We start from the raw sequence: 19,843 nt of genomic DNA on the forward strand, positions 1-19,843 counted from the left end.
CAAAACTGACCCACGAAGCTGACCCGAACTGCTGGCCCACGAAGCCCATGAAGCTGACCCACACCAAGCCCCCACCAGACCGGCCTTGGGTTGAACCACCCAACGCAGTACCCACCCCAATTGCACCCACACGAGGAAGGAAGAAGCCCGTTTCTGGAGACGATGAAATCCCGCGCAGCTCAGAAGGTTTTTGGTCTCATAAGCAAGAAACGAAATGGGTTTCTCTCGTCTTCGTATTCGTATTCACCTTTTCTTCTTTTTTTATCAGCTGACATGGTATGATTGCCACGTCAGCCGACTGTATACATTTTTACTTTTAGAAAGTTTATGGAGACAAATTTTGAGTTTTTAAGAAAAATTCAATATTATTTTCAATAGAATCAGATTGTAACAAAAACTATAAATTTTCAATATTTTTCTAAAAATTTTATTTTAAATGGGTAATAAGGGATTTCTTTTAACTCTCTAGAGAAAAAAAAAATCATTTTTTGTAAATTTTTTAAAATACACCTAAAAGACATTTTTTTTTTCAAAAAATTTTGGATAATGATATACTTACTCATATTCTACATCCAGTTTACAACTTGCTGACGCGACCCTTATTTCTTAATATATATATATATATATATATATATATATATATATATATAAAGGTTGTTCTATTTATATGTAATATTTAATAAAAATCTCGGTCCTTGAGACAGACAAGGTCGACCAAAGCCCATTTGACTCTCTTTCTTTTAGCTTCTTCTCGTGGATCTCGAAAGCATCCTCAGCAAATCCCATCAACGCCACGATGGGCCGTTGCTAATGGTGTTGGTGTCATATTAAGTGTATGTGATGATGAAGTTGCTTGCTATGAAGCTGCTACTTTAACAGCAGTGGTTGTCCTTGCACTTTTGCTTCCTCCTCTAACATTTTTGGATGAGCATTTGGTAGGTGCCAGCTAGATGCCAGCTTTTAAGCCGTATGGATGCCTATTTCATAAGTTAGGCCTCGTTTGGTTACAAATATGAGATGAAATGAAATGAGATAAAAGTTAAAAGTTAAATAAAATATTGTTAAAATATAATTTTTTTTTGTGATTGAAAAAATTGAATTGTTTATTATATTTTGTGTGATAATTTGAAAAAGTTGTAATGATTAGATGAGATGAGATGAGATAATTTGTGTAACCAAAAGATGCCTAATATAAGGCAGTTATGTGTGGCCGTGTCGAAAACTGTGGTGTAAACATTGGATTTCACCCAACTCCATGTGAGAAAGAGGGAGAGAGTTAGTGGGGGAAAGATGTGGAGAAGAGAGGATAGAAGCTTGGGTGGATGCAAGAGTGTTTTTTAGGAGCTGACATTTTGTTTAAGGGTAATTATACCCTTACACCTCTTGTACTATTGTTTTACTATTCAGTTATTTTTTTTTTCTTTTTGCTATTTGAATATAGATTAAAAATCTCAGAACATGATCTTCTTTCATAATTTAGAAGAAAATAAATTCAATTAACCAACGTAATCATGTAATTTAATTAAAAATAAATTCAATTTTATAAAAACTCACTCAAAGAGCAAAAGAAGGCCAATTTTTATAAAATTTAATTTATTTTTAATTAAATTGCATGATTACTATTAACGCCTAAAATCGGCACAACAGGCCGGAATAAGAGAAAGAGTCATTTCTGGCCCGCTATGATGATCTAGGCATCAATCGGTGTCCTGTGGAGCCCCCAGCGGTGGTCCGGTGGGGTTGTATGGCGTTCGTTACATCCATGGCGGTGAGTAGTAAATAAATGTAGGGAAGTTAAAGAGACAATAATACCCAAATTTATGTGGTTCGGCTAAAGCCTACGTTCACGGGAGTTTTGGGGAGGAGAGAGTGCACTACAATATACTTATTTACAGTCTCTCAGGATCTCTCTTCCTTACTGTACAATTGAGATCTCCTTGTTCGTCTTCTTGCTGAAAGGTTGAAGAAGCTGAAGCCAAAAAAGTCGAAGTCGAAGTCGAAGTTGAAGAAGCCATTTTGAAGTCGTCTAACCCCTTTCTTTTATCCTATGTCCCTCCTTGATTTAGGTCACCTCACCCATTCTCTATGTTACATTACCTCTCTTTTATGTCCCCTCTCATCTTTTCCTCTTGACACCTTTCTCAGACTTTTGTCACTTCTTCTTTCCTTTCTCAGTTCCTTCCTGATGAGACCCCCCTTGAGCTGGGCCTTGAGAACCACTTTGGGCCTGATATATTTTACCCATTCTAATTGCCCGCGATTCTTAATGAAAATTTGTTCCAAAAAAGACCTTGAGAATCTTTAAGATAAAATATGTAACTGAAATGCATAAATCCGTAACAAAATAAATTTTGGGAGTGTATCCCTTGCTTTTCGCTTACTTTAGGCAATAAAGATTTTCAAGTGCATGATTAGGCAGGAGATAGGCTCGAAAGCGTAAGGTGCAAGCGCAGAGGTCGACTTCGGCAGGAGATGGGCTTGACAGTGTGAGGTGTGAGCGCAAAGCTCAGCTCTGGCGGGAGATGTGATCAACCGCATCAAGTGCGAGGGCGGAGCTTGACTTCTATGGGAGGTGCGCTCAATCGTGTAAGGCACAAGTGCGAAGCTCAGCTTCAGTGGGAGATATGCTCTACCATCTAAGGTTCGAGCGTGAAGCTTGGCTTCGGCAAGAGACTCTACTGCGTAAGGTGAGCGAGGGTGGTCGGGTAGCCAAGTGACTTGCCCGCCTATTTAGGCACCTGGGAGGTTGGCTATGGTGGGAGGTGTGCTTGACTACGTTAGGTGCAAGCGTGAAACTCAGCCTTGGTGGGAGATGTGCTCGACCGTGTAAGGTGTGCGCGTGAAACTCGGCTTCAACGAGAGATGTACTCTACCACGTAAAGTGCGCGAGGGTGGTCGGGCAATTAGGTGACTTGCTCCCCTATTCAAGCACTTGGGAGGTCGGCTATGGCAGGAGATGTGCTCCACCACATAAGGTGCTAGCTTGAAGCTTGGCCTTGGTGGGAGATGTACTCTACCGGGTAATGTGCGCAAGTGTGGTCGGGTAGTCAAGTGACTTGCCCACCTATTCGGGCACCTGGGAGGTCGACTATGGTAATAGATGTGCTCAACCGCATAAGGTGCGAGCACGAAACTCGGCCTTCTCGAGAGATATACTTTACAGCGTAAGGTGCACGAGGGTGGTCAGGCAGCCAAGTGACTTGCCCCGCCTATTCAAGCATCTGGGAGGTTGGCTATAGCAGGAGATGTGCTCGACCACGTAAGGTGCAAGCTCGAAGCTCAGTTTCGGCAGGAGATGTACTATACCGTGTAAGGTGTGCGAGGGTGGTCAAGTAGTCAAGTGACTTGCCTGCCTATTCGGGCACTTGGGAGGTCGGTTATGGCGAAGATGTGCACAATTGCATAAGTTCTAAGAGCAAAGCTCGGCCTTGGCGGGAGATGTACTATACTGCGTAAGTTGTGTAAGGGTGGTCGAGTAGTCAAGTGACTTGCACATTTATTTGGGCACCTAGGAGGCCGACTATAGCAGGAGATGTGCTCGACTGTGTAAGGTGCGAGCGCGAAGCTTGGCTTCGGCGGGAGATGTACTCTATCGGGTATGGTGCACAAGGGTGGTCGGGCAGTCAAGTGACTTACCCGCTTATTTGAGCACTTGGGAGGTCGGCTATGGCAGGAGATGTACTCTATTGCATAAGGTTCGCAAGGGTGGTCAGGCACTCAAATGACTTGCCCACTTATTCGGGCACCTGGGAGGTCGACCTTTGCTGGAGATGTGCTCAATTGTTTAAGGTGCGAGCCTGAAGCTTGGCTTTGGCGGGAGATGTACTCTATCGTGTAAGGTGCGTGAGGGTGGTCGGACAATCAAGTGACTTGCTCACCTATTCGGGCACCTGGAAGTCTGGGCGGTCCCTGACCTTTCCTACCTGTTGACTCGTTATGGCAATGGTGATAATCCAAGAAGCTGAAAGACTGGACCCACTTCTTTAGTGTGATGGAGGTTGAGCAGTACGTCAGACTGGACTTGCCTCTTTAACTCTGAGGGAGGGTGAGCAGTACGTCAGACTGGACTCGTCTTGTTGGCCTTCTCTATCCCGAAGGGGGTCAAGCAGTATGTTTAGACTGGACTCGCTCTAAGCCTTGTAATCTTTAAAGGAGGTTGAGCAGTACATTCAGACTGGACTCTCGTTGTTGGCCCTTGCTGTCGTGAGGGGGGTCGACCAGCACATTCAGGCTGGACTAGCCCCAAGTCTTTAGAGGAGGTCGAGTAGCGCATTCAGGCTAGACTCACATCTTTTTCGAAAAGCGTATATTCATCCGGCATTTTTGTTTTCCATGGTGTTGGTGAATTTTTCTTTTCTGATGTGAATTGTTGTTAACCTTAGAATCTGTTTGTTGTAATCCACATAAATAGGTTAGGGAGCCCATCGATCCCTTGGGTCCACCTAAGGCGATTGCCGAGCTTGCCAACTCATTCCTGAAAGTAGCCCGCGCGAGACGGTTGTGGAGCTCGGAGGCACGTTAGCTCCGAAGGTAACCCGCTGGCAGTGGTTATGGCAGGAGTGCGAACACTCGGTGTTTACTAGTCGAGATGCCACCTTGCTGATTGGATGGAGGTTGAGCAGCACATTCAGGCTAGACTCGCCTCATTGGCCCTCGCTGTTACTAGGGGGACTGGGTAGCACATTCAGGTAGGACTTGCCCTAAGTCTTAGGAGGAGGTCGAGCAACGCATTTAGGCTGGACTCGCCTCATTGGTGCCTACTGTCGCAAGGGGGGTTGAGCAGCACAATCAGGCTAGACTCGCCCTAATATTTTGGAGGAGGTCGAGCAACGCATTCAGGCTGGACTCGCCTCGTTGACCTTCGCTATCTCGAGGGGGTTGAGCAGCACATTCAAGCTGGACTCGCCCAAAATCTTTAGAGGAGGTCAAACAGCGCATTCAAGCTGGACTCGCCTCGTTGGCCCTTGTTGTCGCGAGGGAGGCCGAGCAACACATTCAGGTTGGACTCGTCCTAAGTCTTTAGAGGAGGTTGAACAACACATTTAGGCTGGACTCACCTCATTTTCCTTGCTATAGAAGCCAACCTAGTTAGCATAGATAATTCCCAATCACAAATATGAGATTCGCGAACCTAATTCATCCCGTAAGAGTGCGACGAAGGTTTAAGGCGCATCAGCAGGAGTTTATGGCAACTGTGTTTCGGCGATGGTGGAGGCCTGGGATGCCTGCATGCATGTTAATGCCTAGAAGACCATCCCGATGAAGGCATGTTAAGTCATTTGGGCAGTGCCAGTGTGGGGCTGTATATCTGATGTCTCGTGTTGTAGGAATCAATTTTGTTAGTGGAAATAGAATTCACATAAACTTCGAGAGAGACAAACCGGAGCGTTTTAGTTGTTGTAGACAATCTCTATTTGACTAAAATTGACGGCCACTACTGGTTGTTGTTTTCTTCCCTTCGTTGCTCTTCTTTTCTTTTTTCTTCTCTTTTTTTGTGGCTAAGTTGTATGCCTTTCCATTGCTTTTAACCGTGTAACTTCATAGGCAGGTAGCATTGATAGCAACGCCAAGGGTCTTCGTGGGCTCCATGGTGTTGGCTGCCCGCTTGCACATGATCGAGATGGTGGTTGCCTGTTGCTTGCATACAGTTGAGATGGTTGCTACCCGTTGGGTGCCTTTGGTCCAACGTTGGGACATGTGGCTATCCGAGGTGTGTATGGTTGTGCATGGCCGGGACAGGACATCCATTGGCTATGCATGGTTGGGACAGGACGTTTGTTGCCTGTGCATGGCCTGGACCGGACGTTGTTGACTATGCATGGCCGAGAGACTCCATGACTGGTTGGGCAAGTCTGTGGCCTACTAGGCAACTCCGTAACTTGCTATGGGCGAGTCAGGATGGTGCAGGGGCGAGTCGAAACTCCTCTAGCCGTGCACTGGGCGAGACGGGATGGTGGCAAAGTCGAGTCAAATCCCAGGCTACGTGGGAGTCCGTCTGTCATGTGTCATGCTTGGCTGAGGAGAACACTAAAAGACCGGTGGAAAAGGTCTCGTTGGCGTTATCTGTCGCCTACGGTTAGCATGTAGGCGGCAGTGAGCACTGGTGAGACCAGCCATGGCTTCACTAGCAACTGCCCACAGCAGCAAGTGCCAACCGTGGTGCTGGGATGGTGTTGCCGCGGTGGTCGAGGACCACCTTTTAGCCAGCGGTCCAAGTGGTGCCGCCAATGGGAACAAAGGGCTCACGGTAGTTTTCCATGAGCTTTCCACAAGTCGACGTGAGCTGGGTGTGAGGTTGTAGGCCACCGTGGGTCCACCATAATAGTTGGGGACCACCCCTGATCAAAGTGGTGACTGCCGACGGGATCAAAGGGCTATGGTAGTTTGTCGTGAGCTTTCCGTGAGCTCGCTACATGCTCCCATCGTGCAAAAACCGCAAGCTACCATTTGCACGTCTCAGTGGTCAGGGACCATACTGAAGAGGACAAAGGATGCAGAGGGCCACAAGGTTACCGCCGGCACCTTCCCCAGTCGCGTTGTTGACTGGCAGAGTTGTTGTCCCGTGTGCAAGGCGAGGTGCACATGGGGGTGCACTATTCACAACCCTCGTGGACGGGGCCCAGATTGGTTGCCGTCAGAAACCACCAGCGGTTCACGCTATGATCACTGGCAAGTCAACTAGGCTCGCGATGGGACGCCGTGAGTCTTCGGGTGCATGGTAACATGCACCCGTGTTGCCATGCACAGTGGGACGTGTATGGAACTATTCATGCCATGCACATCCAACATATTCCCCAAGTGCACAGTGAATGCTTTATCTACACTCACTCGGGCATTGAGAGTGTATCCCTCCCTTGGTTGAGTGCATAGTGTCCATCCATTTACTGCCCTCTCTCTTCGCACAATGCAACTAGAATGCAATGAGCATTTTGCAAATCAAGTGGCCAAGTTACTTGCTTTTCACCCAGGCAAGAAAAAGTCCGCTTAATATTTTTTACAAAATGCACATAAAAATAAAAGTTGGAGGGCTGAGAATACTTATCTGGGAGAATTTCATCTGCTCATTCTGAGATTATTTAGTGCGCTAGAAAATCATCATTCTCCCACTTTCTATGTAAAAAGTAACTTGATCCTATAAACGACGCCACTGTTAACTTCTAAAATCAGCATAACAAGCCGGAAGGGGAGAAAGAGTCATTCCCGGCCTGCTATGGCCATCTGGGCCTCGATCGGTGTCGTGTGGAGCCCTTAGCTGTGGCCCGATGGGGTTGTATAGTGTCTATGCGTACATCCATGACAATGAGAGCAAATAAATATAGGAAAGATAAAGAGACAATGACACTCAAATTTACGTGGTTCAGCGTAAAGCTTAAGTCTATGAGATTTTGGGGTGGGGAGAGTGTACTATAATATGCTTATTTACAATCGCTCATGGTCTCTCTTCCTTACTGTACAATTGAGATCTCCTTGTTCGTCTCCTTTCCAAGAGGTTGAAGAAGTTAAAGCCGAAGAAGTCAAAGCCAAAGTCGAAGAAGCCCCCTTGAAGTAGTCTTGAACCTTTTTTTTATCCTCTGTCCCTCCTTGGTTTAGGTCACCTCACCCCTTCTTTATGTCACATTACCTCTTCTTTATGTCTCCTCCTCTCTTTTCCTCCTGAGACCCTTCTCAGTCTTTTGTCTCTTCCTTTTTCTTTTCTCACTTTCTTCCTGATGAGATCCCCCCTTAGGCTGGGCTTTGGGAACCACTTTGGACCTGATATATTTTATTCATTCTAATTACGTTAGTTGATTGAATTTATTTTCTTTAAATTATACAAGAAAGTCATATTCTAAATTTTTTTATTTAGATTCAAAGACTAAAAGGTACAAAAAATAACTAGGTAGTAAAATAATAGTAAAAGAAGTTGAAGGATATTATTACCCTTATTATTACCATCCTCCATTTTAAGCTCAAGTAAATTTAGTTGAAAACTTGAATGATTGCTACTACTACCCTTCAAATCTAAGCTCGTACTTCACTTTTGGGACATTTTCGTTTCTGGCAACTAAAAAAAATGGGTTCAGAATTCAAGATTCAGAATTCGAACATAATTTGTATTCCCCCGTCTTTCTCTGGCAGCAAATGGGTCAATTGGGAACATTATATAAAGAGATATACAGCAAAATGGAAATCCTTGGCTAAATGTATTCATAATTAAAATAATTGAACACGCATTGCATAGATAATATGCCATAGAAAGCATTCAAAAAGAGGATTCAGGAGCAGAAACCTTGCATGAAAGAGACTCTTTCGGGTCCAGCATACAATTCTGAATTAGCAGCTTGCTAGTTCGAGTGGCTTTCATGGAAAATTTAAGCGGAGGGACAAGCACGTGATGAAGATTTTGACAAAGAGCTTGCTTGTTCCAATGGATTTAGGGGAAAACTTAAGGTCGGAACAGTAGGCTACTTTTTCTGGTTGGGACCAGAAAACCTTAAAAATAAAACTTATTAATTTACTACATATCATGTCAATTTAAACCAATAAACTTGAAATTCCACAAAAGAGAAAAAAAATTAGATCAGTATTTGAAATGATTAATAGAACCAACAAACAATAATAAATTAATAATAGATGATAATTATTAGAACCAACAAACAAACAAGGAAACATAACACCTAGGCCCATAATGTAAATTAAAAGACATCACCATCAATAAAATTATAAATTATATTAACATGTTTCCATCTATAATAAAACGCAAATAATCAAATATAGATAATAGAATCGTAAACAAAACAAAAACAATCTTGCAACACAAGATCTTAATACACCCCTGCAAAGTGCAAACATCACACAAAGAACACATTGTCACAACCAGTGATACCACAACCATTCAAATGTTACAAAATTTCACAGTTAAATTAATCGATCAACGAACTCCAACTCCAAAAGCTTCCAAAAGCGTAGTTCCCACCAGACACCAAAATCTAAAACAATTATCCTACATTGTTGTGAAAATTAAACAAAATTAGACATTACATTACTTAACTAAAAGGATAACACTAATAGAAAGTTAATGATACAATATAAGGCTTCATTTACCAGACTCCCTCCCATAATGTCACTGTCTCAGTCCTTCACAAGTATGTCGGGGTTCATAGATAAGTTTACAAAACAATAAAAATTATAAGTCAAATAATTAATGCAATAAAAATATGTAACTAGTCATTTAAGAATTTTGCTAAAAGCTTAAAGTTACCTGACTCAAGTTTATATCTCTCAGCATCATCAACACTATCTAGTCCAATAGGCTTTGACCTTAGCCAATTATGTGTGCAGATAAGGGCCTCTAGAGTTCTCAGAGCTAATGAACTCCAATCAGCATCCAACACACGACCTCCGATGTTAAACGCCGACTCAGAAGCAACTGTAGTGATAGGAATGGCCAACACATCTCGGGCTACTCGAGAAAGGACTGGAAACTTGATGGAATTCACCTTCCACCAAGTTAAAATATGAAATGTATCACTAGGTACCTCGACATCCTCCATAAAATATCGTTCAAACTCAGATTTACATTGCATAATATTCCATAAACTCGGAGCATGTGTTATCTAAGGAAAAAGTTGAGTCTGTTGGTCTTGAGGAGCTCCCACCTACGCTTGAAGATTGACCATTGTTGTTGTAATGGTGATATAAGGCTTCAATATCATTCTTCAATATTCTAATCAACTGATCAGCCTTCTCACTGTGTATGATGTCTCTAAACCAAAACTCTAAAACAACCAACTTATATCGGGGATCAAGAATCGCAGCCACAAAAAATAATCTATTTATTTTCTCAACATCCCCCCAATATTTATCAAATTTAGATTTCATCCTCATGGCAATACTATTCAACAACTCAACACTACTTTCACACTTTTTTTGCAAGTGGTAACAAAGCTCCGAAAGCTCCTGAAAGTACATGTTTGCAGTACAATATAAACTACCAAATATGCGAACAGTGGTATCATAACAAAATTTCAAGAATCGAACAAAATACCTCACATTATCCCAATCATGAGTGTCTGGTGGTCTGAGCCCCTTCATCCCCGTTGTGTCCTCTGACAAAGCATGATACAGACCTCCATCTTCAACCTCCATCATCTCAAAGGCTTTCTGATACTTCGATGCTACATCCAACATCATGTAGGTCGTGTTCCATTTAGTGGGAACGTCCAAGGTTAACATACTACCACATGAGATTTTTAGTTGCTCGACACACGACTTGAACTTGTCAAGCCTTTGGGAGGAAGACATCATGTACTTGACAATATTGCGGACCCTGATAATTGAATCATCAACTTCCTTCAGACCCTCATTGACTATGAGATTGATAACGTGAGCACAACATCTAACATGTATAAACTCATGGTCATGAATTGTATCTTCTAAGACTACAATTTCGCTTCAAGCACTCAATTGCACTATCATTGGCACTGGCAATGTCAACTGTGATTGTAAGGAATTTTTTAATTCCCCAATCGGTCATACAATCATCCAATTCCTTACTAATAGATGAACCTTTGTTATCTTGAATCCGCTTGAACCCTAATATTTGCTTATGCAACATTCACTCACTATCAATAAAATGGGTTGTGATACACATATAACTCAGGTTCTGAATTGACGTCCACGTATCAGTCGTAAAATAAACTCTTTGCCCAGTGCTGATAAACATATCTTTCATGCGGGCCTTCTCAGTTGCATGCATTTTCAAACAATCTTTCATCATCGTATATCGTGAGGGAAAGGAAAATTGGGGCTCAAGATTAGCTACAAAATTGCGAAACGCTTTTCTCTCAACAATGAGAAAATGCATCTCATCCGTTATAATTATGGCTGCTAACAACTCCCTGCATCTCTCCTCCCTCCCCTGTCAAGTGTAAAATGTTGTGAAGCACCACACATGCATTTACAATCTAGACTTAGAAATAACAACATCGTAATATTGTGCGGATACACATAAAAATCATAAAACAAACAACCAGGTAGTCAAACGGACACCTCCAGAGAGAGAGAGAGAGAGAGAAGAGAAGATAACCTAGACTGATGGATATATAACTTACTTGAGAACAATTTCCACACTTGGGTCCAGACCATGATTTTCTAACCTTAAAACAACAAAGAGAAAACAATCAATTTTAATGGGAAAGCCATGCACCTCTACAAAAATAATCATAAAGAATTCAGCAGGAACCAAATACCTTTGACTTGGTAAGTTTACGGGTTTTGGAACAGCAACTTTCCCTAAAACTGTCATGGCACCTCTTCTGGTAGAATTGCAAGAGCAATGGAATTATTACGTAACAACTTGAGGATGTATGTCCATTAAACCGTCAAAGAATTTAAGGACAATTTCTCAAAAGTATTCTCCAACACATACAATTTGCATAGTTCGATGTTAAATATGTAAATCAGACCAAACTGACAGTTCAACTAATCAATTATATTGAAGGAGAAAATAAGACCATTTAAGAATACGGGCAGCAGGAATACAAGAAATAGGATACATGTAAACACCAAGTAAAAATAAAAGAACTATAACAAAGACATGATGCTAGAGAATTTTTATGAAAACATTAATTGGTTACATATGAGCAGATATATATATATATATATATATATATATATATATATATATATATATTATATGAGCTTTCATTGCATTGTCATCAAATCAAGGTATTGTGGTGGAATAGTTAATCAATTCATAGCCTTTCAAAGAATAAATGTATCTTCTTTTTTTTTTTTTTTTTTCTAAGCAAGCATATTATATATATATATATATATATTTAACGGTTACAGGATACAGTAGTGAACAGGGTGGGAGACCCCAACGTTCATCCCAAACCAACAAATACAATACAAGAAAAAAAAGAAAGAAATTGGGATATGGGGCCAATGACTTGACCTCTACCCATTTCCCACAAAGGGAACCGCTTGAAGCGATTTTGATACAAATCGAAAACGAACTGTAAAACTGCGACTAGAAGTTGTAGTGAAATGATGTGTGCTGCATTGTGCTGGTCTGGACTGTAGCCATAGACTTCCACTACCTCTTTCCCATGATCCTTGGTTAGGGGAAGCAAAAACATAGAAAGATAACAAACTGAAGATGCACCGAATTGCTGGCGGATGACTGCTCGGGATAGTGGTGGCACACGCCACGCTAGGAGAGTGGAGGATGGTGGGGTCCAAAGGATTCGAGGTCGCTGGCCTTGGAAATGCCGCTCGTGGCAGTAGTAGGCATTTGGTGCGGAGGAGAGTGAATCTCACGTGCGGTTTGAGCCGCGTGTGTGGTTCACGTGCCGTTTTGTTTGGCATTCTTCTTCTGCCATATGAAATGATTGATGACTAGGGAGACCTGTGGTAGGGCACATGGCAATCGTTGAGGCCCGGAAGGCAGTAGATCAGCACTTCTTCTTGCTATGGACGGAAAACTAGAAAAAGACCAGTAGAAAATAAACTGAACAGATTCTGGGCAAGCCAGAAGGGAAGAGTAGAAGCTCCCCCACCCCCCCCCCCCCCCCCCCCCCCCCCCCCCCCCCCCCCCCCAGTTGAGATGAAGAGATGCCCGAGTCTTTTGGCAGAGAGGAAAAAGGTCTCTAGGGAAGAAAAGGCTTTTGGGGGCTCTAAGAAATGTAAAGGTTTCTATTTACTTATGTTTTGTATAAGAACAAATGTATCTATTTTGAAACCATCATGCCCAAAAAGTCAATTAAATTATTCAATGCTTTGTTTCTAACTAGATGTTATACATGCTTAGTATCACCAATTAAGATTATATAGTGTGCTCTGGATTAAAGTTATTCTTCCCCTCTAGAATTGTCAAGAGTGCAGATAGATTTGGCAGCCGCTCCTACATGGGTTCCTTCAAGAAAATCCAAACCTTACAAACTCTCTGCAAGAGCTGCCATTCCTAAAGCAACCTATTTTCTCTAAGCTTTCACCCAAATATGAACCAAGGACTTACTTAAGGTGCTGCCAAGGCTGCCATCTAACACCCACCAAGCCAAGACGAGGAAGATTTTTTTATCTGTAAGACGAGGAAAACTGACTGGAAATCACTTCCAGATTTGCCACACCTCCAAGGTATGAGATTTCATGGTCTTTCCATCCTGTTTTCTTTTCAAATCTCTTGAAAACAGATATGCAAGACCTCGCTTATATCCTGTTCAGATTTCCTTGAAATGCTAACTCTAAGAAGAGGACTTAAGGCCTCGTTTGGATTGAGAAGTGATCTCAACTCATCTCATCTCATCTTATCTTATCATTACAATTTTTCCAAATTTCCATATAAAATATAATAAACAATTCTACTTTTATAAATCCCAAAACAATAATAATATTAAAAAATAATATTCTAATAATATTTTATTCAACTCATCTAAAACCATCTCATCTCATCTCTCAATCCAAACGGGGCCTATTATTGTCTTTTCCTCACTCCCACCACATGAAAGGCAAGGTGGTTTCCAGATCTACATCAAGAAGTTATTCAAAAATCGAAATCCTAAGTGTTAATTTGACTTGAACCATGTTTTCTATTCTCTGGCCATACCAAGCAGCTGACATCAAGCCCTAGAAGAGATCCTTAAAGGCAACCTCTAAAGCAAGCAAAGCTGAGTTTTCCGTCAAAAGTTCATCAAGACTCGAAATTTCTTCTTTTTGTAATAATTCTTTTTTCAAAGTAAAATAAAAAGAGGGCATCAGTTCTCTTCTTTTGTAAAATTTCTGGTTCTTCCTTAATGTTTCAACGACTCAGGGAAACATTTTTGATATGAACTCAGGGAAACATAAAACAGCCCCAAGAAGGTGAAAGAACTTGATCCATATGCTCAGAATCCAAGTGGACAGATTCTTCCACTTAGCTCTTCCCTTAGTCCACGGCTCTAAACCCTAGGTTGCCGAGGAAGTGTTGAAGGTTTACATGCAAGGAGGCGATGTAAGCAGTATGATCATACCCTTGATGTTTAAGTTAAATGTTATGTTTCTTTAAATAAATTTCCAAGTTATACGCTATACCGTTAGCCTTTCTTATATGCTCCATTTTTATTTAACCATTATATGATAGGTTAAGAAAGTTACAGGTAGCAATTGCTTTACAATGACGCAAAATGCATGTGCTATATATCTATATATATTATGTGAAAGATTATGATTTGAAAAGCTAGGAAAATACTCATGTTATGGAAGTTATGTGAAATGAAAGAAATGAAAGATGAATGAACGTATGAAAATTTTTAATGTTTGGCCATTGAGGATCTTTTTTTTTTATTGGCACCGGGTGTTCAAGAATAACGTCCCGACTAATCCCAAAGGTGCACAGGCCCTCGACGATAATTTTTTCGCAAATGCACATCGGATAATTCAAGGAAAAAATCCCTCAGTCCGATGGTCTTTAGAGATTGTTTGCATCCAATGAGATTTGAACCTTAGACCTGGGAGGAGCATATACTTCAAGTCCAAGACCTTTACCATTTGAGCCAAGGCCATTGAGGATCTTATGGTACCAAAGCTACTGGGTGGATATACAAGCCACTGAGAAGTTGTAGTCCACCAACATGTTTTACTCATCTAAATGAGAGGGGGCTCTCCTTTTCATCAGTAAAGGAATTTTATTGATGAGAATGATACGCTTAGCCCATGTACACAGGACATATTCAAGAGCAACTAGGGGTGTAAATTTTAACCGAAAAATCAGACCGGACTAGCCCGAACCGGAACCGGTTTCCTTAATTTCAAAACCAACTGGTACCGGTCCGGTTCCGGTTCTTTACTTTTTAGGACCAGACCAGACCGGTTCACCATATTATATATTTTAAATTAAACTTTTTAATATTATATAAAATTTATATATATAATAATATAAATTATAATTATATATAAGATAATGTTATTATAATTTAATAAATTTATAAAATAAAATTTTAATCTTAAACATGAAATTTTATTTGATCATATGCTTTAAACATAAAATATATATATATTAATAACATTTTATAGCAGTTTTTTATAGCAGATCTTTTTTACATAAATTTTTTTTTTATAAAGCAGGTTTTTGTAAATGGTAACAAATTTTTAATAAAACATATTTTTTTATAGCAGTTTTCTTTTTTTATAAACAGATTTTTTTATGAAAATTTTGCATTTTATTAAAACCGGAAAACCGGACCGAACTGACTTGAATGGGTAAAATCGGAGGTACCAATTTAGGAGGGTAAGTGGGTAACCGATGTATAATCGGTTTTCGAAAATATAAAACCGGTACATACTAGTTCGGTTCTAAATTTTGTCTAAAACTGGACTGGTTACACCCCTAAGAGCAACACTTAGGCATGATTAACAATTGTCATGGATATTCAAACCATTTAACATCTATAGCAATCAATCGATGGGTTGAAAATAAAAATTCTAATTTCATCCATTGACCATTCGCAATCTTCAAACTTCTTTAATTCTCCCAAGTGGCCAGAAGACATGGAACCGATGCATGATATAGCCACACATGGGTTAATGTGTGTTGGTCAATATAAAAAGGTTATAGATAACTGTTTTTTCTTAACGTTCTACATGTGACGTTAAAGGTGCTTTCAAAGATGTTTTGAACAAAAACCTATCCAATCACATTTTATTAAGAGTTTTGCTATATGCAAGTAAGTTTGCGTACCAATCTGTATACTAATGTTGTTGCCTTCATATTCTAAATTCAAATTAACATTATTTTTAATAAAATTTACTTTCTGATCAATCATATTGAATGGGTGCGCGTATTAGTACGCAGAATCGCTTATAATTAGATTTTTCCTTTTATTAATGAATGATGTGCTACTTACCATATATTGGATTCACTTTTGCTTTTATGTTTACCATGTTCCAAGTAATGAAAAGGACGATAGTGCAAGCCAAGGTAAGTAGAGGAGACATTGACTAGTGAAGGATTGAACAAGTGTTTACCACCAAGTGATAAGCCTAACCTTATCAGGAATGGGGTGTAATAAGGATGCAAAGACATATATATTATACCTTCTCTCTCCGCTCAACATACTCTTCGTCAATCGTCATAGTCCACCTGCCGTCGCAAAATCATTCAAGCAATTTGATTCAGCCTGGGAAAGGAGAAAAAAAGATTGATCATTATAAGATGGTGCAGTAATGAATATGACTTTTGGCAAAGACGAAGCAATTACTAGGATATTGACGACCTATATCCCTTTCTAGGGTGTGCAAGTCTCGTGCACTTTCTTTGAAAAAAATTAATATCTATTAATAAAAAAATATTTTTTTTTTGTATAAATCTTAGATTTATCTATTTTTTTCAAAGGAAGTGTACGAGACTTGTACATACTAAGACTACAAATATCATTTCTTCTTTTTCACTATATAACTCCTTCTTGGAAACTATGTCATCCCCCTTTCTCTCTATCCCTACTCACACGTGCACACATGTACGTGCGTATTTTATTACAAGCTCTTGTCACCTATTTTCGCAATTGAGAAATTCTATTTATCATTTCCTACATCACACACCAACATGTGATTGATCATTTTTGTTCTTCTATTTAAACATACATATTTATACATCAATATGTATGTTTAAATAGAATGACAATGATTTATCACATAATGATGTGTGATGTGGAAATGATAAGTAAAATTTTTCCAACACAATTACTAGTTCGAAAGTCACATTCCATACTGCATAAAACTTGAAAGCATCAAAATAAAGCAGGGAGAAAAGGCAATGCTCCCGAGCTCAATAAGATATTCGGAAGACATTTACTCCAAAGCATTTATAGCATTGATCACCATTTCCATCCTTCCAATTACAAAAGAACTGTGACAATGTGAGAGAAGTTGACTCATACACGTACACCGCCACTCACATAACAAAACATCTTTAAAACAATGATTCATATCCAGCTCAGAAAATTAATCCTTCCAAAGAAACAAACCTACCAACCATACATACAAAACCTTCAATTCCCACGCAAACATAAATCATGTTAAACATAACAAATGACAATAAAGATTAAGAGAAAATATATTTGTAACCGAGAATTCTGCAACTGTCGCGTAATCGTTTTGAAAAAAATAAATAAAATAAGAGGATCACATGAAAAAAAAATTTAATTTTTTAATAATAGACCTCATTTTTTTTTCTAAACGATTATGCAACATTTACGTACCTTACAGTTATACGTAGAATTATTCAAAAATTAAACTACAAAATTTTAAGAAAAAAAAATTCCTGAATACGGCATGAAAGTCGCATATAACGAAACCCGAAATGCTCTGTTCAGTTTCAGAGAAAGCAAAGGGGAAGACAGAGACCCAAAAAAAAAAAAACTCACAAAGGCCATCGAGTTCTCTATTCCAGTCCTTCGCTTTTTGCTCTCGTTTTATACTTTTCCACTCCTTAGATTTCCCGGGAGTCAGAACAAAAGGCGGGCCATAAAAAGAGCATCGAGAATGAGAAACTAGAACAAAATACTCGGCAGTAATTCGACTTGCCTGAGACGAAGAAGGCTCCAGGGGATTCGAAGAAACCCTAGAGAGAAAGGAAATCCGATAAATTATTACAGTTCTTTGAGGAGAGCGGAATGCATACGCGATCGGAACCTCGCTAGTTTGTGAAGATCGCAACGAAGGCTCAGAGAGAGATCTGAGAGAGTTGAAGCGACTGGAGTTTCAGTTCGAAGAAGCAGAACAAGAAAAGGGGAGAGAGAGAGAGAGAGCTGAAATGAAGAGTTCGATGTAAAGTAGAGTGGACACCGAGTCGGAGTCGGAGTCGAGTCGGAAAGCACACCTCCGACCTCTAGAGGTCCGACTCCTATCAGAGTTGGGAGTTGGCGATCGGAGGAGTTGGGCCGAAAAATACAACCCAGTGGGCCGAAAATTTCACCAACAACCCAGTGGATTTTCCATTTTCGAAAAATACTGTAAAAGTAATTAAAAAAATATGGATATAATGAGTAAATCACATATATTACAAAACCAAAAGAAAAAAAATGCACAATCACAAACGTAATATAAATTAAAATTGCAACGAACCACCAAACCAACTCCACAATCACAACCAAACAACCTCCACAATCACAAATTCACAACTTGTCACTAAGGGTGTAAATTTACACCGAAAAATCGGTCAAGATCGGGACCAGTTCGTGTATTAGAAAAACCAACCGAAACCGGTCCGGTTTCCATTTTTTGCTTTCTCAGACTGGATCGGACCGAACCGGTTGGAGAAATATATATATAAATTAATATTTTATATATAAATTTTATTATTTTATACAAATTAATATTATACAAAATATTTTTTATATATAAGTTTTATATATAATATATAATTATATGTGAAAGTTGTATATATAATTATATATCATATATGAAATAATTTCATATTATAATTTATAAATTATAAGTTCTAAGTTTATAACATAAAATGTTAATCTTAAATATGAACATTTGTAATTTGTTTGATCATATGTTATTAATATAATTATATATAAGATAGTGTTATATAATTTATAAAATAAAAGTTTAATCTTAAAGATGAAATTATAATTGATCATATGCTTTAAACATAAAAATATATATTAAATTATATTATATATAGTCTAATATATAATATATTATATAGTTATACACTTATACTAATATATAAGTTTATAACTAATACTAATATATAACTATACTAATAGTATAATATTAATACTATTATATAGTCTAATATATTATATAGCTATACTAAATCACTATAAGTTATACTAAATCACTATAAATTTATAACTAATACTAATATATAACTATATTAATAGTATAAACTTTTTAATTATCATTTAAAAAAGAAAAAATAAAAACAGAACACTCATAGTTCAAACACATTGGGCCCTTGGGGAAACGGTATCGTTTCCTCTCCAATAAACCCTAAAGAGTAAAGTCTCCTCAGTCCTCACTCTCTCGTCTCTTCCTCACCCTGCCGCCTCACTCTCTCATGTCTGTCTCTCTACAATCTGCCCCGCCTCTCGTCTCTCGTCTCTCTTCCTCAGCTTCACTCTTTCTTCCTCTGCCTCACTCTGTCTCCTCAGTCCTCACTCTCTCGCGGTCTTGCCTCACTCTCTGTCTCTGCAATCAGCCTCTCGCCTCTCATTTCTCGTTTCTCTTCCTTAGCCTCACTCTCTCGTCCCTCAGCCCCACTCTCTGTCGCACATAACTTAGCCGCAGCCTACCAATGCTACCATGCATAGACCCTCGGCCTCACCTCACTCCCTCTGTCTTCGATTCCTCACGGTAAGTTGTTTTTGTTTTTGTTTCCTATTTATAAGTTTAATGTATTTGTTTTATTAGGGTTTTTGAATCTGAAGTTTAGGGATTTTTGTGATTGTGTTTGTAGTTATGTTTGTGTTATTAGGATTTTGTGATTGAGTTTGTGTTATTAGGGTTTTATGATTGGATTTATAACTTTAAGAAAATGGGATAATTGCATCTGGTTTGCCTCACGTTTTCTACTTCTCTAAGAACTAAAATATTAAAGGTTTGGTTTTGGAATGGTGGATAGTGTGAATCTGTGATCATCAATAAAACATGTAATAATTCATCATTATCTTGCTTCATTACGAAATACTGATTGGCAATGGGCCAATGGCAACTCAATCCTTTAATTGATCAAGTGCTTACAGCTTACCCCATATATATATATATATATATATATATATATATATATATATAGTTATAACTGCTTTTATTAATTTTATTTTTGTTACTATAGATGGATCTTTCAAATGAAACACCCAGTGATGTTCAACCTATA

The 19,843-nt window shown here is 39.3% G+C and overlaps 1 protein-coding gene across 1 annotated transcript in view; it reads right to left on the reverse strand.

Moving 5' to 3' along the window:
• The window catches only part of LOC121237282 (protein MODIFIER OF SNC1 1-like), a 43,480-nt gene extending 25,644 nt beyond the window's left edge, over positions 1-17,836 (reverse strand). Inside the window, exon 1 of the mRNA XM_041133961.1 lies at positions 17,542-17,836. The gene's annotated coding sequence lies outside the window, so the exon portion shown is untranslated. The remainder of the gene's footprint in view (positions 1-17,541) is intronic.
• Between the last annotated feature and the right edge of the window lie 2,007 nt (positions 17,837-19,843).

The sequence above is a fragment of the Juglans microcarpa x Juglans regia genome, chromosome 6S, assembly GCF_004785595.1.
Source record: "Juglans microcarpa x Juglans regia isolate MS1-56 chromosome 6S, Jm3101_v1.0, whole genome shotgun sequence".
NCBI classification, from domain to species: domain Eukaryota; kingdom Viridiplantae; phylum Streptophyta; class Magnoliopsida; order Fagales; family Juglandaceae; genus Juglans; species Juglans microcarpa x Juglans regia.